The sequence below is a fragment of the Dermacentor variabilis genome, chromosome 9 (assembly GCF_050947875.1).
Source record: "Dermacentor variabilis isolate Ectoservices chromosome 9, ASM5094787v1, whole genome shotgun sequence".
In the NCBI taxonomy this organism is placed as follows: Eukaryota; Metazoa; Arthropoda; class Arachnida; order Ixodida; family Ixodidae; genus Dermacentor; species Dermacentor variabilis.
The window spans coordinates 126,259,525-126,283,709 of record NC_134576.1 but is presented as its reverse complement, the minus strand read 5'-3'; the positions used below and the strand labels follow the sequence as shown (position 1 = coordinate 126,283,709).

Sequence of the window (24,185 nt, the reverse complement as noted above, 5' to 3'; positions counted from 1 at the left end):
GTTACCTTCCCTCCTCATTACATGTCCTGCACATGCCCCATTTATTTTTCTTGATTTCAACTATGATGTCATCTACTCGCGTTAGTTCCCTCACCCAATCTGCTCTTTTCTTATCTCTTAACGTTCACCCATCATTCTTCTTTCCATAGCCCGTTGCGTCGTCCTCAATTTAAGTAGAACCCTTTTCGTAAGCCTCCAGGTTTCTGCCGCGTACGTGAGTACTGGTAAGACAGAGCTGTTATACAGTTTTCTCTTGAGGGATAATGGCAACCTGCTGTTGATGATCTGAGAATGCCTGCCAAACGCACCCCAGCCCATTCTTATTCTTCTGATTATTTCAGTCTCATAATCCGGATCCGCGGTCACTACTTGCCCTACGTCGATGTCCCTTACCGCTTCCAGTGCCTCGCTGCCTATCGTAAACTGCTGTTCTCTTCCGAGACTGTTAAGCATTACTTTAGTTTTCTGCAGATTAATTTTTAGACCCACCCTTCTACTTTTCCTCTCCAGGTCAGTGAGCATGCATTGCACTTGGTCCCCTCAGTTACTAAGCAAGGCAATATCGTCAGCGAATCGCAAGTTACTAAGGTATTCTCCATTAATTCGCATCCCCAATTCTTCCCACTCCAGGTCTCTGAATACCTCCTGTAAACACGCTGTGAATAGCATTGGAGAGATCGTATCTCCCTTCCTGACGCCTTTCATTATTGGGATTTTGTTGCTTTCTGTATGGAGGACTACGGTGGCTGTGGAGCCGCTTAGATTTCTTTCAGTATTGTTACATATGGCTTGTCTACCCGCTGATTTCGTAATGTCTCCATGACTGCTGAGGTTTCAACTTAATCAAACGTTTTTTTGTAATCAATGAAAGCTATATATAAGGGTTGGTTATATACCGCACATTTCTCTATCACCTGATTGATAGTGTGAATATGGTCTATTGTTGAGTAACCTTTGCAGAATCCTGCCTGGTCCTTTAGTTGACAGAAGTCTAAGGTGTTCCTGACTCTATTTGCGATTACCTTAGTAAACACTTTGTAGGCAACGGACAGTAAGCTGATCAGTCTTTCATTTTTGAGGTCTTTGGCGTCCCCTTTCTTATGGATTAGGATTATGTTAGCGTTCTTCCAAGATTCCGGTACGCTCGAGGTCATTAGGCATTGTGTATACAGGGTGGCCAGTTTTTCTAGAACAATCTGCCCAACATCCTTCATCAAATCTGCCGTTAGCTGATCCTCTCCAGCTGCCTTCCCCCTTTGCATAGCTCCCAAGGCGTTCTTTACTTCTTCCGGCGTTACGTGTGGGATTTCAAATCCTTCTAGACTAGTCTCTCTCACAGTATCTTCGTGAGTGCCACTGGTACTGTGTAAATCTCTATAGAACTCCTCAGCCACTTAATCTATCTCATCCATATTAGTAATGATATTGCCGGCTTTGTCTCTTAACGAATACATCTGATTCTTGCCTATTCCTAGCTTCTTCTTCACTGCGTTTAGGCTTCCTCCGTTCCAGAAAGCATGTTCAATTCTATCCATATAATAGTTCCTTATGTCAGCACTCTTATGCTTGTTGATTAACTTAGAAAGTTCTGCAAGTTCTATTCTAGCTGTAAGGTTAGAGGCTTTCATACATTGGCGTTTCTTGATCAGATCTTTAGTCTCCTGCGATAGCCTACTGGTATCCTGTCTAACGGAGTTACCACCGACCTCTATTGCACACGCCTTAATGATGCCCATAAGATTGCTTCAACACTAAGATCCTCTTCCTGAGTTAAAGCCGAGTGCCTGTTCTGTAGCTTGATCAGGAATTCCTCTGGTTTCCCTCTTACCGCTAGCTCATTCATTTGCTTCTTATGTACCAGTTTCTTCCGTTCCCTCCTCAAGTCTAGGCTAATTCAAGTTCTTACCATCCTATGGTCACTGCAGCGCACCTTGCCGAACACGTCCACATCTTGTATGATGTCAGGGTTCGCGCAGAGTATGAAGTCTATTTCATTTCTAGTCTCGCCATTCGGGCCCCTCCACGTGCACTTTCGGCTATCCCACTTGCCGAAAAAGGTATTCATAATGCGCATATTATTCTGTTCTGCAACTCTACTAATAATTATCCCCTGCTATTCCTAGAGCCTATGCCATATGCCCCCACTGACTTGTCTCCAGCTTGCTTCTTGCCTACCTTCGCATTGAAGTCGACCATCAGTATAGTGTATTTTGTTTTGAATTTACCCATCGCCGATTCCACGTCCTCATAGAACCTTTCGACTTCCTGGTCATCATGACTGGATGTAGGGGCGTAGACGACCTTCAATTTGTACCTCTTATTAAGTTTCACAACAAGACCTGCCGCTCTCTCGTTAATGCTATAGAATTGCTGGATGTTACCGGCTATATTCTTATTAATCAGGAATCCGACTCCTAGTTCTCGTCTCTCCGCGAAGCCCCGGTAGCACAGGACGAGCCCGCTTTTTAGCACCGTATATGCTTCTTTTGTCCTCCTAACCTCACTGAGCCCTATTATATCCCATTTACTACCCTCTAATTCCTCTAATAAAAGTCCTAGACTGGCCTCACTAGATAACGTTCTAACGTTGAACGTTGCCAGGTTGAGATTCCAATGGTGGCCTGTCATAAGTACACCAGGTTTAATAAACGACACTTTTGTGAGAGGAATTTGCAACTTTTGGCTCGTGAATCCATACCTCAGTTTCAGTTCAAGCCTATAAACAATTATGTCGTCTTTGCACCGAAATCATTTTGTTTATCACACAGCCATCCCTACTTCAAAAAAGCTACGTGGGCTTATAATCCCTATTTTGGTTTGTCTTTGCGTTTCTCCATGCGTTTCGGCATTTCACGTTGTTTGTCGCGAAGTACTTATGCATGCCTGCATGCGTGCGTGCGTGTTGCATGTATGTATGTATGTATGTATGTATGTATGTATGTATGTATGTATGTATGTATGTATGTATGTATGTATGTATGTATGTATGTATGTATGTATGTATGTATGTATGTATGTATGTATGTATGTATGTATGTATGTATGTATGTATGTATGTGTGTATGTATGTATGTATGTATGTATGTATGTATGTATGTATGTATGTATGTATGTATGTATGTATGTATGTATGTATGTATGTATGTATGTATGTATCTGAGACAGGTTCTCGTATCGCCCACATTTATGTGGACCATGCTTAGGGGTCTGCTTCTCATCTCTATAGGATAGAATAGGATAGGATAGGGATAACTTTAATAAACTGCCGGCAAACGACGGTTTAACGCGTCGTGACGCTGGCCAAGCGTCGACCCGGGTTTATACCCTACTCTGCACTAGCCCAGTTGCGCCCGTTTGTAGTGGGTCATGAGGCTTGTGCTTTTTGAGCGCACCCCGGGCCTGCTGGATGGCCCATAGTTGTGAGTCCTTGTCTGCAGACTGCAGTGCACCTTGAAGTTCGGGTGGGTAAGTCCTGGAAATAGCTGCCGTCGGGAACCTGGCACAGTCCCACATGATGTGCCATTGGTCCGCCGGACCCGCTGCACAAACACCGCACAGCCCACTCGGATAGGGCTCTGGGTGAAGCACTTGCAGCATTGCGGGGGCGTGTAGTGACGCGGTCTGTATTTGTCTTAGCATTACGGCCTCCTCCCGACTGAGTGCCGTGTGGGGAGGCGGCATTGTCCGTCGAGCTAAGCGGTAACACTTGGTTACTTCGGCATAACCAGTCAATCTGTCCTTGGTTTGGAACCACCACACGGAACGGTCACTCTCGGGCGCGCGGAAAGTAAGCGCTCGCGCCGCCGAATGGATCGTCTCGTTGTGGTTCGGTGAGGATGCACACTCGCCGGCGTGCGCCGGGAACCACTTGATACAGACGATGCTGCCGCGGTCTTGGAGTTGGAGTTTGCCGATGATGGCGGCCGCCGGCGCGCATATTCGCCCCTCGGCGAAGTTGCGCACGGCCTTCCTCGAGTCGCTGAGCACGGTGCGACACTCGGCCTCAGTGATCGCCAGAGCGATGGCAACCTCCTCGGCGTCTGTGGCGTTCGTGCACCGCACGCTCGCTGCCGTTGTCTTGGCGCCGGTAGCCGCCGCAACGACCACTGCCGCGAAGCCTTCCCGCTTGTATTCCGCTGCGTCCACGTACTGGCCGTGCGGGTCTTGGGCGTGTTGTTCGGTGAGGGCCTTGGCCCGCGCCTGCCGCCGTTCTAGGTTGTACTCTGGGTGCATGATCTTCGGGATGTGGTCCACGTAAATGTGGGCACGCGCCTCATCTGTGATCTCGTACGGTTGCCGGCTGGGAGCTTGGGGGTTGTAACCCAGGGACGTCAGTATACTGCGGCCCGTCTTGGTGGTAGAGAGGCGCTCGAATTGCGCGGTGAGCTGCGCCTCAGCTATTTCATCTAGGGTGTTGTGGACGCCAAGCTGCAAGAGCCGAGCCGTACTCGTGGTCTCTATTAAACCCAGCGCCGTCTTGTAAGCCCGTCTGGTGAGGCCTCTTTTGTTGCGATACTTTAATCTCTATTAAAGTATCGCAACAAAAGAGGCCTCACCAGAATCGTTCATTCAACTAACTAGACGGGCTTTCTCCCTTTTCATTTCTTGTTTTTCATTCGGTGAACCTTTTACATTACCACAACATTTAATTGCGCCCACCACGTGACGTGCTCTTTCCTTTCTGCGGCTCTAAAAGCCATAAAGGAAGCGTGCCAGGCCTGATTATATCTGCACAACGACGCACACAAAAGTGCAGACTCAACGAAATGAAGCTGGGGAGGGGAGGGGGGGGGGGGACGTGAGCTGTCTCCGACCTCGCCGACGCGCTCGAACGATTCACTTTAGCCTCTTTCATTCTTTTTTTCCTTTCTTTCACTCACCGGGCATTGCATTCTCGTCGGGGGAATTGTGTGTGCGCAGATTGTTGCAGCTAAGCAGCAGTGGTAGTTGGAGCTCGAGACAGGGATGGGGGGAGGGGGGGCAAGGGCAAATGGTGGCATAGGCTTGGTGGTTAATGCCATTAGCTTAATGAGCGGGTGCCACCGGAAGCTTTGCGCCGTCCCGCCATGACTTGTCCCAAAGACTGACTGCTTTGGGCTGCCGTTCTCCGGCGAGCGGTACAGATTAGCGCGAAAAAGTGCGCCGGGTCCTGGACCCATCGGTAAACACCATCTATGTCACTCTTAACCTCATTTCCCATAGGTTTCTCTACGTGGAACATATTCGAAAATAAATGTTCCACTTACTCAGCGGAACCTACGTTGAACATATATATCGTGTGTCCCAGCTAACGTTGGCCAAGCTGTTCAAAGAAAAGAAAATGAGATTCGAAAAACACAGTGCTAGATACTGTAATAATTACGCTGTTCGATCATCAGTGGTCTGACGATCGAACACCGTACATCGTAGGATCGTATCTGCGCCATCTATTCTAAATATATTTTTTTTCGTTGACCAACTTGGCTAACGTTAGCTGAGACACCCTAATATGAGTGAGCGTCAACTTTTCAGTTGTTGAAGCTTCTTACCTTTGCTAGGGCCTTCCTCTTGTGTAATAGAGCGTTCCTTCACATAACAATTCACCTTCACTCAAGAATGTAGATGGTAGCGCCGCTCTTCGACAGAAGTGGTCACTGCGCTTCACTAACACTCCACGGTACTTCTTGAGAAGCGTAGTGTCGTCTTCAATCGAGAGGCAGCGCTGTGCTCAACTCAGTTAAGTAGAGGAACAGCTTCGAGTCGAGCATCGTTTGCGAACACGAAGGTTAATCTCAGTTCACATCACGCGGTCGTCTTGTCGAGGCCGCACAGATAGACCAAACTGGTGTATAGTAGCTAAACAAATACCTTCGCATTTAGCACTCTCCAGATGCCACTCAAGGTGATTTGTCTAGAGTTTGATCGTTGTGTGCGGCTGCTCTAGGGCTGGATGTCGCAGTCCTACGCAGGCATGAAACAAAAGCTAGCGGCTGCACGTAAATTTCTTCGCAATACGTATGTTTCGCTTTTGCACGACCTGGATGCCTTTTTCCTGCAACCAACCTGTGCCAATCTCGTGAAGGTGGTGGCCTTCTTCCGCTTGCGGGAACGGGGGTTTTCGGACTCGTCAGAGACTCCCCAAAACGACACCGAGACCTCGAGAAAAAACAATCACTGTTGTTGTTGTTGTTGTTGTTGTTGTTGTTGTTGTTGTTGTTGTTGTTGTTGTTGTTGTTGTTGTTGTTGTTGTTGTTGTTGTTGTTGTTGTTGTTGTTGTTGTTGTTGCCTCCGCCTCAACGCATGACTCATACCCACGAGGGGGATTGGCCACATTGGAGTTAATGAAAAGCACAACCAACCAAGTACAAAGAGGGAGTAAAAACCAAACAGCGAAAAACGAAATATTAGGCAACTAAACCATTACAAAAAAAAAAATAGAGAGGGTTCATTCATAAGCATAGAAAAAGAAGAATGAAGAAGAAGAAAGAAGGTTGAACGTCGAGAAGTTAGGGCTGGGACTGTCGCAACAGTGCTGCCCGAATAGCCGGGTCTGCCGCGCTGCCTGAATAGCCGGGTCAGTGTTGAAATGGAGTTGAGTATGGACGAGGGGATGCGACGAAACACCACTGGCAGTGATCCTCGCCACTCCGGCGTTTCGGGACGCCTGGTTGGCCTGCCGGGGCGCTGCTCTTTTTGTGCAGCATGAATTTCCTTCCGGTTTGCATCGTGTCAACGCGTCGCACCCTCGTATAGTTATCAAACCGCCTGAGAGGGTTCAAGCGCGACGCTAAACTTTGCCGTAGATGGCAGCGCTTCGCCCTTCTTGCGAAAGTGCGGTGTTTTCTGATGACAGATCCACGCCGAGTTGTTGTGAGACCCCGCTGAACCAGATACCGCCCCGAGGCTTCGCAATCTAAAATTGAAACTAAAACATTTAGATGTTTTACTAGCACCCACATGATCAGTGCCCGTCGCCAAGGGTGCGTTTAGGAATGCAGAGATTCGTGGAACTGTTCTGACGCCTGTGTACGTTTCGCAAACGTCAACGATAGCTTCAATTGTTTCGATACGCGAGCTCCCGCGAGGAAACGAGATAAGATGACATTAATGACTGTTAGCAGCTCCACACTAAGGCGAACGGGACAGTGTATGAAATATGTGGGGCAAAAAAGTATCACGATATTGACCAGTAAAGATGTTGAGCTTTCAAGATAAATATGTTAAACCTTTTCTCTACCTTCCCCGTCGACTCCGGTGGTAAATAAAATTATCATCATCATCATTATCCTCATAATGATCATTATTAACATATAAAAACAATCCGTCCATGCCAACTCGATAATACGCCTAAGAACTATTAGTCTGAAGTTTACGCAGTCTCCGTGTTTCCAGAAAACACCGAAATACATTGAAAGCAACTCGGGCTGACGTGGACTAGGACCAGGGTTCGAGGATTTTGTTGCCCGTGAGTTGACAGTTGTCGAGTATGTCGAGGGCGAGGGGGAGCGTGGTTCTTGGCGCACAGGAGAGGGAACCTTCAGAATATGCTCCCTTTGCAAAAGTTCACATTTGCTGGAGGATAACCGACGAGAAAAGACGAGGCACACCGGGAGCGTTACTCCGAGCCAAGAACGACGTGCGACCGTTAGGCATGTACACACGTATGATATTTTGTGTATGTAGGGGTGTGCGCATTTGTGTGTTTGCACATGTTCGTTCTGTTAAAATAAATACTGCTACTAATTAAGCGGTTACTAAAACCGTGTGTTAGGCGCAACCTCACATGGAGGTCTAGGTCACAAATGCGCCGGCTTGTAAAGTCAGCCGGATTCTACTTGACCAATTAAACTAGCGTACAAGCACCTGGAACTTCCCGTTGCTTCCGTGCTCTTGACGGGATAGCAACGCAGCCTGAACTCTCACGGACAGGTCGAGCTGCTGCATCTGCTCAATACTTTATCAGCATTTCCCTGTGGTAAGGCGTGTCATTTGTGCACACCACCTATGTTCGCGACAACGTGTTCATGGTATACGCGATGTAGTGCAGAGATTAAGCTTTGAATAATCACCCGATCTCGATGTCTACGCTGTAAGGGTGCATATTCGACATGTCGTCCGAAGGCCACTCGATCATCTAGCTTCCTTTGCAATGGCGTAGGCCACGTAACAGTTCAAGCCTCATTCCTGCTGCCATCGAAATGAGCAACTGTAGTGCATGCGTTCCGACGTTTATCTCGAGTACGCTTTACCACCTCAAGCATCAAGCAGACGCAAATGCAGTGAGTAGCTTCGAAACAGGCAACACTGCTGCGATTAAAATAAGTCTCGGTGACTACTTTCGTGTTTACACCGACGGATAGCTAGCTGCAGTGGTGGTTCTCGCTAAATCCGTTTCACTCAAATTCAACCCTTTTCAATGACCAGCGACGAAAAGATGGAGAGCTTGCTGCACTGCCTGCGTCACATTAATTATCCAAATGGGAAGCTCCCGACCGTATTTATAAGGGCGCATCAAATGAAAACGAAACACCCGAAGTTGTGAACATCGAATTGTATAATATCTTGCACCTCGTATGAACTTAAGTATGATAACCAAGAACTGTTGATAGTACCCTTTCTTTTTGTTTCAATTATCCCATCATAAGAGATTATGTTTGCCAGTAAAGTAGGCATCATTTTCTGAACACACTGTTCCGTTTCATTTGATCCGCATAATATTTATTCAGAAATTGCGGCAAACTGATACCCACTGTTTTTAAAATCTACACGTGGTCCAAAGCAACATATTTAATTACGAACAGCTTTCAGAGAGGCTATAGACATATGAGATTCTCAACAATTGTCACATGGATAAAGAGAGGAAGCATAACGCTCTCTGGATAGGTGAGCCTGGATACAGGCTTGGGATGTTACTATAAGTGCAATATGGGATAAGGGATTATAACAGATGACTACAGATTGCCGAAAGTGAGTAAACAAGTTTTGTTTAGAGCACCGGAACAATCAACAGGCGCAAAAAGAAGTATTTAAAAATGCCTACATATTGTCTACGTGCTACGTCTCTCATACAAGTGTTTTCTAGCCGTAATCTGTACAACGCAAAGCATTCGGTAAGAAACAGAACATAGCTGCGAAGTGGCGTTAACGTCATGAAACTGTCACAGTTTCCGTAGCGTTCCTAGCACGGAGAGCAACTATTAATGCCTTCATTTTCTTTTTCTATTATCAGAATTTGATCCAAACTAACTCACCAATTTACGATCACCACTGTTGGATGACGTGGACACGGTGACGTCTCTTTCTGCACGATTTCTGTGAAAGACAGAGAAAGAAGAAAAAAAATCAGTTTGACCGGGCTTGTGCAAAGACCAGCTGAACAGGCTCACGCACATTCAACGGCGACAACGTGCTATAGTTCACATAGGTGAGGCGGAAAAAATAAAGCGTGATCTTGAGAAAAGGCAGTGGCGAGTGTATAGACACACTCCCTCAAAAAAAACGAAAAGAAAACGCGTCGACTGTCGAAACGGGCCCAGAAAAAAAATAACGTGGTTAATTGGAGAGGCGCCTCGTCGGCTGTTGAACGATAGCCCACGGCTCTTCCTTTTTTTTTTTTTTCACCGCAATCAAACCACCAGCAGAAGCTCGTTGGTGGCAGACAAATGAGATATTGGAAAGCAAAAAATATATTTTATCATAACAGAACAGCAAGAACAAGCAGTTACATTCTCAACGGATACACCTCTCCACTGAATTTCAAATGTTCTTTGGATGATCCAAAACCGATACGAAGGGGAGAAAAAAATATAGTTTCGCTAATTGGCAAAGCAGCCGGCATATTTCAAGTGCAAATGCTGCGAGTAATTTATATTTTAGTGCCGCGGCGCTAAGAAGTTCGTTCGAGACCGAGAAAAATTGCCCGCACTCACTGCGTTAGGCTGATCGGTTTGATTGTACGAGCGTAACGAAAGTAACAAGCGATAAAGTGTCTGAACACAGAAAAAAAATTTAAATTCCTGCTCGGAAATGGCAACTGTGGTGCCTTCTTCTTATCAGTGCCTCTCAGTCTCGACTATTCATTTCAAGTAATGGATGCATTACAAGTGAACGCTGGTTTAACCAAGCTATGCGCGTTATAGAAAGCTACGAAGCAAACAGAGGCGAACATGCCGAGCAGTCAAGTGCGCCGAGCTCAACGTCTTCGGTTCCTCTGTGTTCTAAATAAGTAAGCAAACGAACTTTAATTAGGCGTTAGTCTATTCCTAATTAGAAACCCAATCTTTGGGCCGAGAAGCGGCATTACGCGGATCAGATTGCCGTGGGTCAGACTGCCGTGGGGTGGGCTAAGGCCGAAGAGCCTATTCTTTTTACTAGTACTCGAACTTGAAGCAAGAAAGCCAGAAATAACTCGGGAAGCTGTAATGCTACGCTGGCACTTCGTTACGGCGAGTGACCTCCTCCTGTACGTGCAAACCTCCAATTTTCTCGGTTCCGGGTTAGGTCCGAAATAGACGGTTACCGCCGCTTCCACACAGCTGCCTAGTTCAGGAGAAAGCGATAAGATTGTTCCACGTCGGCTTTAGGCTACTAGTATGCGTTTGCCACCGATGCATTATCTCATTGTCTACGAAAACAGTAACGAATTGTGGCACTTTGCAGTGCAACGAAGCGTCATTAGCTTAAATTACGTAATACAGCGTAAACGACACCGGCAGGCAGAGAATCTCTATGATGACATTTGCTGTAAATTACGTCGCGGGGAGTGGGAAAGGAGACTGTGAATTATTTTCTTTTTGCTGATTGATCCATCTCATACACGTCCCCTTCATGCTTCCGTGCCATCATAACGCGAAACAATAACTGCCCAATGCAAAGAATATTATTCAGCAAATCAGGTCTGCGGGAAAACCGCGTGGAGCAGGAAGGCTGCCCGGGAGGATAGTTGGTCCTGGGTTCGATCCCCAGAGCAAGACAAGGTTTTCTTCAACTGCGAACCTTTCTCTGCGAGAAACCGGTATGTTTCCGTGGTAGCCTCATGCTGCTGTCACATCTTTCTTCTTTGCTTTTTCTTTCTTTTTTGCATTTCGACAATAAAATAAAGCTTTTTTACTCGTGGGACTCAATTTATAGTTATCTCGTTCCCATGTTTCTGTTTTGCCTTCATATGACTGCGTCATTGGCGCGAGGTTAGATTTCGTTCCTTTGTTTTGATGTTCTCCCACGGAATTACAAAATTCAGCATAACAAAAACCAGAAATATGAAATCGCAATAGCAGAAAACCCTCGCGAATATAAACTGTACGTCCAGGTAAGCATAGGTGCAACTTTATTACAGTACGCATCCCTCACATAGCTCCAGGGCGAGAGAAGGGCGATAATGCTGCGTAAAATGTCACACATGATGTGACTCGGCTGAAGCCATATTACATTTTACTCTATGCTGCGCTGGGTCGTCCAAGGTCACGTCTGATTACGTCGCCTACGGAAAGGTACGGCATTGAATTAGGTTGCGCTGTGTGATGTTGCACAGTAACGTGTCATCGGGCTTTGCCGTCTACACGCCATTTGCGCGAACCGTCTCTTCCAACATGAAAGATTCAGCTTGCTGGAGCTCCCGAGTTTGGCGTCATTGTCAGCCCCAAGGTGACGTCAGATGGCGCTGCAACGGGTGGCTTCGCCTCGCCCGCTGGTTCATTCTTGCACAGCGCAGCGAAGCTCTCCCGCTAAATGTGCCCGTCTGTCGCTGCGCATCACTTATTCACGTCGCAGTGGTCACTTTAGTTGATTAAGAGAGCGGCTAGCCGCCTCCAGGGAAGCCGGGCATGAAACGACCAACAACGGCTGTTCTTTTTTTTTTCTTTTTGGACGGACAACAAACAGCACGATCAAAACGGTCTCTGGCTATTTCTGATGTGGCTAAACCGGATAGCCGACTTTTGGTGTGCGCTGTCGCGGCTTCTTTTAAAATTTCCATTGACTTGGAACCGTGACTTGGAGTCGGAAATCCGGACCACTATCGAAGGTTACCGGAATCGGTCGCTGTACTCTGCTAAACGTGCGTAAGGTGACGCATGTGTCAGTGCGTATGAAGCTCGAGGTGAACGGCCTGAAAGATGAGACGTTCCCCTTTTACGCAACAACTGGCGTCAGAAAAGCCGTTACTACTTGGCCTGCCTCTGACATGAGTTCCGGGAAATTTTTTATGCGAAGCATATTACTAGAGCTCAACCCAGCTACTCAGGCGCGGCGGTGTCGCCTTCAATGACCTTTGACCCCATGCCATACCACGTGGCACCGTGACGTCACGACAGAGGAGAAACGGGGCTCCAACTCGCGCCGTCGCTCGCGGCGTCGCGGCGGTATATAAGCAGCTGCGCTTGTTTCTAGGTGGCTTTGGCTCAACTCTTGCAAGATGGGCTGGGTGGGAATCGAACCAGGGTCTCCGGAGTGTGAGAAGGAGACGCTACCACTGAGCCACGAGTACGATGCTTCAAAGCGGTACAAAAGCGCCTCTAGTGAATGCGGTGTTGCCTTAGAAACGAGCTGTTTCTAAGGCTCAGGCGTGCGTCGCTTGCTCAGGCGCACATTTCGTTGCCGCGCCGAACGCTGCGTTGCTCGACGCTCACCGCGTCCAATGCGGGGTGCGTAGTCGCTGCGCCGTAGCCCATTGTCTTACACCCCTTGGCGGGTCGACGGGAACGCTGTCACGTTCCACTCTTGAAGGCGAAGCAGAGTAACGCATGAGTTGTTTCTTCCTCTAGCCGAACCAAATATAGCCAAGCAACAGCAGTTCACCAGGCTAAACAGTGGTTCAACAACTAAACTAAAGGCTAGTATGCTTCGCATCCTGGGCTTAACCTTAGCTAAGCCACAGCCATTTTTCTTACGGAATCTTTTCCAGAATGCGTAGGTGAATGAATGAAGAAATAGAAAAAGGGACGTTTGATGGAGGAGCGAGAAATGAAGGACACATAGAAGAAAGAAAGCAAGATGGGAGGACAGAATGAACGACGTAAGAAATAAACTAAGAGCGGAAGATGAAAGGAAGCAAAGAAAGAAGGAAAAAAGGAATGAAAGGCGAAAGGAGGTTCGGAATGAAGCAAAAATGGAAGGATAGAACGAAGGAAACAAATAAAAATAAGAAGAAGCAAGGAATGTAGGAAGGAGAGAACGCAGCCAGCAAGGAATGAAGAAGACGTGGAACCAAGAATGGACGGATAGAATCTATGAAGGAATGAAAGAAAGAAAAAGGGTTGTCGCAAGGAAGGAAACGAAGGAGTGAAGGAACGAATCGACGAACTAACTAGCGTCATGTTTTATTAAATAGTATTTAGGAGATGTCGCCTTTAATTGGCGCGGCTACTCCTTTTCACATAGGTTTATGAAAAAAGAGTAAATCATAATAAAACATAGTGATATCATAACGACACAAATTCCATTCACATAAGTAGACTAATGTCACACAATAACTGAAAGTCAATTCCAAATCATGATAACACCAAGTCTAGTCACGTAAGTACACTAATTGAACGAACGTCTGGAGCTATTAGTATTCGGCCCACTAGAGTTCCGGCCTTAGAGGCCTGAGTGGAGGGACTATCAACGAGGATTAGCAAAGCTTAACCAAATTGCCCAAAAATCCTCTTTGCGCGTACTATCAGCGTTCCGCCTCAGCTAAAACAGCTCCTTCTTTCCTGCCGACAGATCCACGCCTTAAGTCGCGCAACTCCTAACTAATCTGTTCTGGAACCAGTGGCTTGCATCAACATCATAATCATCAAACAGCTCCGTAGCGCCGGCTTCTTCATCGAATCCGCGCAGGATGACACCATCGAAACGAGCAGTTACAAGCGCACTGACACTGTTTCGTAATAAAATTAGTCCAAAAAGTAGCTGCGGTTACTCTCTAAGTATGCGACAGCATACTTAGATTGTAACATCTACGCAGGTGCACATTCGTGTGTCATGGGTGACATTTCAGATTCTCATTTATCAAAGTGGCATTTGATACACACTGTAACGTGCTGGCAGCACCCCTCCAGTATTCGGTTTGATAACTCTATGGGGCTGGTGATGTGCGCGTATAATGCGACAAAGCAAGGCCAGTTTCGCGCACTCTTCTCTCGTGACAGCTAGCGCTTGCGACTCTGTGCTCGACTGCGTTGGCTACGGTATCGGCGGAAGTTCTTTACTGTTGGGTACTGAGCACGTCTAATGCGGGTGAAATCAGCTTACAATAACATCGCCATAGAATTCTTCGTTAATTCCCCCCTTGCTACGGAAAACTTGGCCCCGAGTCCACTGTGACATAACTACTGTTGTTTACCACAAAATTCGCCAGTTTCACCACCTGGCTCCGAAAGAGCAGACCTGATAGGGTCCACTTCAGAGAGGAACCATATGCACCATAAATTCTACGTCAGGTATACTTCGGTAAGCTTTATGAGGTTGTGCACAGATAATAACCACTTACGCTTTCACTGCTGCAGCACGGTTAGGCACACAACACCCCAAACACACAGGTTCAGCGAGCAAGAGGGAACAAACGAAGAAGAGTGAGGAGCTCAACCAAAACCGCGTTCGGTTGGATACCCTATACAGAGAAACGATAGAAGGGGAATGAAAAAAATAAAAATAAAAATAAAAGGCGAAGTTTACTGAAAATATTCCCAAGTATTCAAACTCACTCAAAATTGAGACAGGCGAGTGAAAGGCAAGCAGGTGGGCAAAAAAAAAGAAATAATCCTAAAGTCTACTGCGTATTTACGGAAGAACAAATATTCAAGAAGAGCTAGTGCATAAGAACCCGCACAGAGGCAGAAAACAAAAAACAAAAAGAAATTGTCTACTTCGTTCAAACAAGATGCAACGCCGTAAGCAAAATGCAAACAAAACCAACAAGTTAAAGGTACTTGTGCACGAAAAGCAGCGATGACATTTCGTGCGTGCGTGTGTGTGTGTGTGTGTGTGTGTGTGTGTGCGTGTGCGTGTGCGTGTGCGTGTGCGTGTGTGTGCGTGTGCGTGCGTGCGTGCGTGCGTGCGTGCGTGCGTGCGTGCGTGCGTGCGTGCGTGAGTGTGTGAGCGATTGCACTGTTTCTGTTTGCTTTATTGCGCATAAGTGCTAGCCAGGACTGCCGCTCTCCAATTTCATCGCCCACTGTTTGTACTGCGTTCAGCCTAAACACGATGAAAACGAAAACGCAATAGGCAGCCTTTTACCCAGTGCCTTCAGTGCGCAATCTTCAGCCTTCCGGTATACTAATGGGAAGGTTAGGGAAAGAAAAGCATCATGTTATTTCGGGGAAGCAGGAAGAAGGAGAGTGCCTAAAACAGTAGTTGGAAAATTTCTCAACCGAGAACAAGAATACTGAAACATAAACCTTCGCAAGCAACCAGAAGAGCACGCCCCATCTCCCGGATATAAACAAAACAAAGTACAATGTGTAGGGATGCCTGGAGTGCTTTGTGCCTTCGATCCATTAGTAAGCGCGGACTTAATACAAAAACTGGGAAGCGCGCCCGCATATTGAACAACCGTAAAACACGGCTCCCGACTCGCTAAAGAGCAAAGTGTTTCGGGGAAAATTGAGGGTTCGTTCGCGCTGAGGCAAGACACAATAATCTAACAACGTGATGAGCGCCAAAATTCAAAGACAGAGAACAGAGACAGAGAGTAAGAGAGAAAGAGAGAGAGAGAGAGAAGCGCGGAGGTTGATGCGCACGTGCGAAGGCAGCCCCTTTGTTCGGCATTTCGGTCGGCGAGTAATAAAGCAGATCGGCGAATCTGCATGGCGGGCTTCCCCTCGTGCTTTGAAGTAGTGTCCTCGTGAAAAAAGAGAGTGAGAAAGAGAGCGAGGGGACGGGGGGGAGGGGAGGGCCAAGCACTCACGTAGTTTAAGAGACTCAAGGCCAGAGGAGGGGAAGGCGCTGGAAGATTAACGCATGTTCGGGGGAAAACGCGCGCTCCGCAATGAGGACACCGAAGATGAGAAAGAAGAGAGAGAGAGTGAGAGTGGTTCAGTACTCGAGAGTGCCAGCCTCGAAGCGGGAACCCGGAGCAATATGGTGGCGAGGCGCGAGAGAATATTTATGAACCGTGGCGCGACGCTGGCGCCGAGACAAAAAAGATGGTGGCGCAAAGAAGCGAAGCAGAGGAAGTGATGACGGAGAAGACGTCGGCATGGGCGAGCTCCCTGGTGGCACTGCATATTCATGGGGCAGACAACAGGGTACGAGGATTGTCACGCCATCCTTCCACCTCTTTACACTGTCCCCCCCTCCCCCCCCACCCCCCTTCGACCCTCACCCCCGTCAGTCGCGAACCGAGTTTTCCTCTGCGGCGACGTTGTCGCGCACTTACCGCGCACGTGCTCCTTACGAGCGTCCGCATCTTTGACGTACCGTTAACCCACTCTGTTTGTTGGTCGCGACATTTATTTTGTAACGTTTTCGTCGCTGCTTTACTTATTTATCACTTATCTCGCCATCTGTGATGGCATAGCGTTATTTTCTATATTGCCAGTCATGCGTGGAGCATGTAATGTCTGTGCCTTAGACCCCACGGGATGATAATGAGTCGGCAGAGCTGTGGACGGACAGACAGACAAACAGACAGAGTCACAAACATCCGGTTCGTTATCTTACAATGAGACAGCAGGATTCTGTAGCGCGGCAGTGTTGGTGGAAGCCTGCAGGCAATAGTGCGCAACACGTAAAAAAAGGAGCTTGGAAGGGCGGCAGAGAATATAGTGTCGGTAGAAAATGAAACGGAATCTTTTGGCTATGTATACACTAGGAATGGAAATGTACTATTAATACGCGCACGATAAGGGCGCTTTGATTCTAGATGCAACTTTCGCGCCAAGCATGCTGCGCGCACGTACCCCCCCTCCCCCCCCCCCCACACACACACACATCCCCCTACCCACCCAGCCCACGGACACAGAAAAACACGGCTTGCACGACATTGAAGTGCGGGATATGTGCGACAGTTCATGGCATATTCGTCGATTTCGATCTTAACGACCGCTTCGGTGTTAATCAGTCAACTTGAACGCAGGCGACAAGGTAGGGAACGAACATCGCGTTATCGTGAGCTAGAGCTATAGTTGAAAGGCAGAAAAAAATAGCCAAAGCAAAGACAGAGAAAGAGAGAGAGAGAGAGAGACGGTACAGCGTACCCTGCACTGGGGAAACACACAAGCGGAGAAAACATTGTATAAAAATGGAGGAAATAAGAAACTGTAAAGACAGATTAAAGCGCATCACATTTCGCAGTGCCAGCGAGTAGCACCCACAGCGACCTAGATTGAAATGCGCTTTCTACAGATAACTTAGTGATAGAATAAAGAAAAAAAGAAGAAAAGAGCGTCCCAAGTAACTCCATGCTCGTCGTCACCATGCTTTTCTTGAAACTGTTGGCTGCGAAGTGACAGTATAGACAGTCTTAGAATAGCGCTTGTCGCCTTGCATAGGCTAAGCGCGAGCACCTTTCTGTGACATTACAGTGCGCGTTTCTTCAATACTTTAACTTTGGCGGACGGGAACGCAGACGTAACGAAGACTGAAGGCCGTCTGGTGCCTCGTTCCAAACATATCCCAGTCAAGACAATCTAATCAACCAGTGTGTCGTTTTTACGGCGACGCGTCTCGTTTAAACTGGCTTACGCCGGAATCACCGAACGATCTCAGACGCTGAACACGCTCGTAACTAGCGTTTCAGATTAGTTTAGAGGAAGCGAAAACTCATTCCGCCAGTTAGTGGCGACTGACGAGGGCGTAGCCATCACGAGAATTCGCGCTGAAGCGGGAGCGATGTGGATGCGGCCCCGTGTTAGAAAACTCTATTTCTTAGCTTACGTAAGCATTACGATACGTCAAGCTCGCCGAATAACGTACCGTAACATAGCGTACGTAGTCCACAGAAACCAAATCACCCACGGAGAATGCGCAGTGAGGGAAACGCTATTTTTCTGACGTAGTGCGTTTACGTTTGGTTGAAAACGCCATTCTGAAACACTCTAATGGCATTTGAGTGCCAAAGTATCTAAGAAACGTCCGACGAGTTACGTCATGACGAAGCACGTCACAAGCAGACGACGACATTCATTGTCAGTTTCCCAATGAGGAACAGTGCTTTCAGTGCGCTGTCCAGACTCAACGTGTTGCACAACTGGCCAGAAATGGAACACGATGGCTGCACCATGCGCGGAATCACAGAATGCACTCCACTTTGGCGAGTACGCAACGAGATAAAAGATAGTGAGCCTGTCGGAAGAAACGCAAAAAAAGCGTAATCAGAGGACATTTAAATTGGCTAGGTTGTGCCATCAAGGACGAGCTCTTGAAACAAGTCACGTGTATACTGGGCAGCGGAGGCACATCGTTACGTTTACCGGATGACGTCAACTCTGCATTCGCAATCTGCAAGGGGTGTTGAGGCAACGCATCAGGTCACTTACAGCTATAAACGGTAGCACTTTTCTTTGCGTTTTGGTATATGAACTCCGATAATTTTTTAACGGATTACATAGTCTTTCGTTTTGCTAGATAAAGAAGGGGTATTTTTTGACAGGAGTAGTACGAGGTTTGGACCACGGTTTTGCATACTGTGTGAACGTGCGAATTTCCCCGAGAACAAACTAATGAAGGTGGCGCAATGGTGGAGTTTACAGTCTCGTTTCCCTTTATTTTTGCTTGGCGCTAAAATCCAAATCGTTTCAAACTTTTCATGGAGCTTCACATAAGGGTAACGGTTGGATTTATCTCGTAGCATGGATTCCCTTATTCGTCATTACCTTCCCCCCCCCCTTTTTCTTTTGGGTGAGCGTCCACCCACAGAGAGAGTATAAAAGCAGCAAGTTGGCGAAAGTAAACACGTAAATGCCCACACATGCACCCATTAACGTCACAAAACCAAACGTATACTTCGCCACCTGAGTTCCTTTAAAAAAGAAATGCGCAATATGGGGGTCAGGCTTTGCGAGTTCCTTTCCTTCCATAGCCTGTACTCACTTTTCATATTTTACTCTCCTTATAGGCAGCGCGTAGTTAGTTTCACCCTTTCTCCCTTCTAAAGGGATACTGAACAATAATATGAAAAAAAAATATGAAAGAAGTATCGAAATTCGACTCGGTAGACGCGACTGTTCCGATACGCAGTGTTATTGCTTTTTCACATACCTTTTTTTTTTTAAGGATGGCTGTATTTTTGAAGGATTGTGAGCGCCCGACGGCTGTACGCCTACACCGCCGTGACGTTATGCACCCACAGCCGTGACGTCACACGTGCACTGGCTTGCAGCTACAGCAGCAGAAGCAGCAGAAGCAGCAGCAGCCGTTTGGTAACAAGGAGTTACAGTTTTGAAATTGTTCACGTCTAAGTTTCTGAACACTGTACAGAAACAGAGTGGAACACGGGAAGAGCTTGCTTTGCGCAAACAACGGGCACTCGAGAAACACGAAGCAAAACGACGTTCTCCGTTTGGTTTCTTTCTCGCGAGCTTTGTCTCACAAAGCGCGTTTCCACCGGCTATTCTTATCTCTTCACGTGCCGGGCTTGACGACGCAAAATCGAAGACAAATTGGCTGTTAAGCCGGTCTATTTCTATCCGCGCGCGTGCGGGCAGAAACGGATTATGGAAATTTCAAAGAGAGACGTAGAACTTCTTTATTGAACTACGCACCGGCCGCATTTCCCTATAGCGAATGTCGCCTAGTTATCAGCAACATTTCCTCGAGTTCGAGAGCTTCCTGAAAATTAAGGGCTCCCATTTGGAAATTGGTTCCGTGTTTGCCGAAGGGAAAGAATTGAAGCGAATACGTGGGAGTTTCTACACATTTAGGCCTAGGACTAACAGGAAGTAAGGCCGGTCCAGCGCCGGATTAAGGGAATAACAGTCTTAGATTATTCTATTTACGGAGCCGAAGCCGAAGCCAACTTAAGCAACGGGGGCACGCGTGCACCGGCAGCTACAGTGCTGACAACGGATCACATAAAAAACAAAACAAAGAAAAAACAAAAAAACGGACTCTTTATTAAGAAGGCGGCTCCACTCCGGCTTGACTGAAGCTTTCAGCGTTCTGAACGTCAGAGTTTGCGTCGACTGTTCAGCTGTTCGAAAGCGAGGGGCAGGGGGGCAAGGGGCGGTGGTGTAGGGGCTTGCATGGCATTGCGTCTTCTGCCACTGAAGTTAATTTGTACTGAGTTCTTCATTTTGAATTATGGGGTTTTATGTGCCCACACCCCGATACGATTATGAGGCACGTCGTAGTGGGGGACTACGGAAATGTGGACCACCAGGGGTACTTCAACGTGTCCCTAAATCTAAGAGCAAGTGCGTTTGTCGCATTGCGCCCCCCCCCCATCGAAATGCGGCTGCGGGATACACGCTACGGTGCTTATATATATATATATATATATATATATATATATATCAGAACAAGGTTCCAGTAGAACAGTGCGCCATAACTTTATCCCGCAGTTAATAAAAAAAAAATTGTATTCGATATGCGAACGTGCTTACAAACGCGTACGTACACTGTCATTCCGACTTTAAGCCGGGAGGCCAGCAGGGATAACAAAGGAAAACCTTAGGGAATACAATCTGGCCACTATGTTTGGACTCGGAAAACATTGGAGCCAACTTTGTGAAACAGCTACGTAAGCTATGGCGAAATAAAAACAAACAAAGAATCGTAAACGTATGGTTGAGTATCGACTATAGCGCACTGTCTCGTGCAAAAAGAAAAAAAAGAAGAGAGGCGCGGTAGTTATTAAGCAGTCGCATGAGGAGGCTACCGAAGGTCGGCTTTACCAGCCGGTAAGCACGAGACATATCACGAAGCGAGGGATTGCCAAGTGTGTAGACCGAACAAGAGAATTTACTGAACAGGCACAAGCGACAGCGCCGCACAGAGAAATTGGGGAAGAAAAAAAAAGAAGAGAAAGGGACAACCATGGGAATATCCAGACAAAGCGAACACGACGGCGCGCTCGGGATATGGCACGGGGACGGTGCTTTCCTTCTTTACGAGCGTGGCAGTAAAAAACGGATCTAAGCGTGGCAGGTCGGGATTTTCGATGGCTCCTTACAGTCCCTGGACGTAGCTGCATCGTGGCCGATGCGAAAAGTCGTTCCAGAGACGCGCTTATCTTCCGCGACTTCACTTTTCTTTCTTCTCTCTCTCTCTCTTTTGCTTCCGAAGCTTAGCTTCTCAATAAAGCGGTACAGCTTTGTGGAAGCTGCAGCCGGCACCCTTTGGCCCGGAGAGTAGGAGCACACCGCATAGCACAGATGCACTGTATTCCTGCGCGGCACCTTAATGAGCGTCGGGTGAGTCGTCTGCTGCCGAAAAGTGGGAGCAGACGACAAATACGACCCTGCATATACCAAGTCGCGACGTAAGGCTGCGTTGTCGGGAAGTGGAAAGCCAAGAACGCCAAAAAAACATATTTTACTTGCTTAGGCTGGTTGCCGTCTGACGCAGAAAGCGTGTCGTAACATCAGAGCGCTTTGTCATGTTTGCGAAACCAAGGGCCTAATTTTTCAAAGCTCTTCTTACTCAAGTGCTCTTTGCCAATGACAGGTCAACGTCGCTAATAACGTGCACGACGTCGCAGTTCGCTATCACCTACTCTGATGAACCAATCTGCCTTACAGAAGAGAAATCTACCTGCCTGGTTGACGGCTACGCAAATTTTCATTCGAACCACTTAACACTGGCCACGGATCTCGTTATGCACCAGCCGTGGTTTCTCAGTGGCTATGGTGTTGAGCTGCTGAGCACGAGGTCGCGGGATCGAATCCCGGCCACGGCGGCCGCATTTCGATGGGGGCGAAATGCGAAAACACCCGTGTGCTTAGATTTAGGCGCACGTTAAAGAACCCCAGGTGGTCGAAATTTCCGGAGTCCTCCACTACGGCGTGCCTCATAATCAGAAAGTGGTTTTGGCACGTAAAACCCCATAATTTAATTTTTTGATCTCGTTATGGTGCTGTGAATGACGTAATTTCGCAAGCTAAGTTGAGAAACAAAAGTCGATCTACGAGCAAAAGAAACATCGAATTATTCGTTCCCATTTTCGCTGCTCGGCCTTCAATCCAGTGCATCTAGCACTGCCAAAATGTTTGAAATAAGCTAAGTGGTCCTCAAGATTACAGCTCCAGGTGAAAGAACATGTAATGATACGTAATCATCGTGAAAATACAGCGAAAGGTACTGTACAAACGTTTTATTTGAACAGCTTATGGAACGTATGTGTACATTTGTTTACCAATGCTATAGAGACTATAGACATGCAGTGTTGGTATAATTAGGCTTTCTGTAGGCTACGTACAAGTGACCCTTGAGACTACTCGGAGCTAGGCCTGTCGCAGGCTTGGAAAATAGACGTCCCGTTGTAGTAATAACACTTTCGAATCAGCACAAACATGCATTTGAATAACTATCGTACAGTAACTCCCGTTCTTCGATGTCCTCACTCTCCTGATCACATGTTCACAATTTTCCCGTTCCGCTCTTGCGAGTGCGTGGCAATGTTTCTACTTCGGGACCCGTATTCGCGCAAACCTCTTACGCTACATTTGTTTCTTAAGACCAAATCGCAGCCAATCCTGGTGCTGGACGTATTATTAGTGAATGCCCGCGGCCTATCGCAAAGAGCACTTACGAATGGGAAGCTTCTTGAACAAGGCCGCAGCACTGGTGTAATGAAGCTATTCTTTTTGCTCGATTCTATTTCATTCCAATTATCCACCGCCCACAAGCAGCCAATCCTGGTGATAACGTAGCAACAGCTATCGAACAAATGACGAAGCGCGATAAAAAATAAAAATAAAAATAACTGGAAAAATACATTATTCCTGCCCATTAGGTTAAGCATGAGAATGCAGTGTTTGTCTGAGCTTGCTGGTCGGATGTAGCAAGAAATGTGTCTAGCCGAAATCGATGGCACGGACAGAAGGAACCACGGATCAAGGTTTTAGAAAAATGAAACACAAGCTAACTCGTGACATTTTAGAAGTTATGGACCATTGACGGGAGCGGGAAATCGTGCATTAGTGCGTCATCAGTAACATTGACAAAGAAAGACAGAAAAAAAATAGATTACCTGTGAGAAACCAGTCTGTCAGAATTATCTGCACGACAAACAAAAGAAAGGGTACTTCTTTAGTTGACGTGTTCATAAAGAGTCTCAAATCGTATACTAAACTTTCAGTTGCTAGTCCAGTGGTGTGCCGTCTTCCCTCGTGTCCTTTCAGTGCTTTTAGTTGGAAACAATTCTCCACTAAACTAAGCATCCTTGCTTTACGACATCTTACCTTTGGGTTGTTGTCTAATGAATTTATGCAAATCAGACGCATAGCTTAAGTAGATTCCATGAATTGTCACTGCGCTGAGAACTCCACAGACTTTCAGCACATTAGTATAAATTTACATTATAATGCATAACAGGGCTCCCACCTTTCGCAAAAGGCTCCAGTAAACCGTACGCAGATTTTTTGAAATTTCGCCTTTAACTTGCGGTGCAGCGTCCGTGTCCAAGTTACAAACGTAAATAAGGTAAGTCCTACAGAAAGCTCGATGGTTTGAGCAGCAGTCCACGAAAGGTCTACATGCAGCCGAAATGTTATTCAAGTTTGTTTTACAAGACACAACGGAACTGCCAGCCTTCCCAGCGCTGAACCGTATTAACGAAACACCAGCACATTCTCCTGCCTCGTCTTTCCGTTTCTCGAAGGTACGTACCCAAGAGCCGCCTTCCGAAGCATGCCACCCTCTGCTTCTCGTTTCGCGACCCAGTGTCTGAGAGCTCCGAGTACGCAAAGCTTGATTCAGCCTTCTTCGGACGCTGAGCATCTTCTTATACTTATTCCGTTTGTTCTATGCGCGCTACAGTTGTTTCGCTGACGCCCCCTGCTTCGTTCTTCGGAGACGGCAAACGCAGTTACGGCTGGTTAGGCGCGCTTCGAACGCGCGTCGGTAAGTCGCAAGAGGCACGAAGCTTTTTCCCAAAGGATCGGAAAAAAGGCGGAGTGCTCTCCGACTGTGACAGCGGTGTAGTTTTTTACGGGTGCTGTATATATCCGGCGAAACTGTCTTCTGGTCCTCGACCATGTCTGCCACTTATTTCTTGGAGCTCCCTTGCTATCTGCTTGGAGGTCGTCTGCGTATAAACACGGCGGTGCCCTCTTTGGAATCTC

General features: G+C 47.2%; 1 long non-coding RNA gene across 1 annotated transcript in view; it reads right to left on the bottom strand.

Annotated features, from left to right (window-relative positions):
• LOC142557434 (uncharacterized) overlaps positions 1–9,292 on the bottom strand; it is a 193,703-nt gene extending 184,411 nt beyond the window's left edge. The window contains exon 1 of the long non-coding RNA XR_012822771.1: positions 9,231–9,292. This is a non-coding gene — a long non-coding RNA (uncharacterized LOC142557434). The remainder of the gene's footprint in view (positions 1–9,230) is intronic.
• Between the last annotated feature and the right edge of the window lie 14,893 nt (positions 9,293–24,185).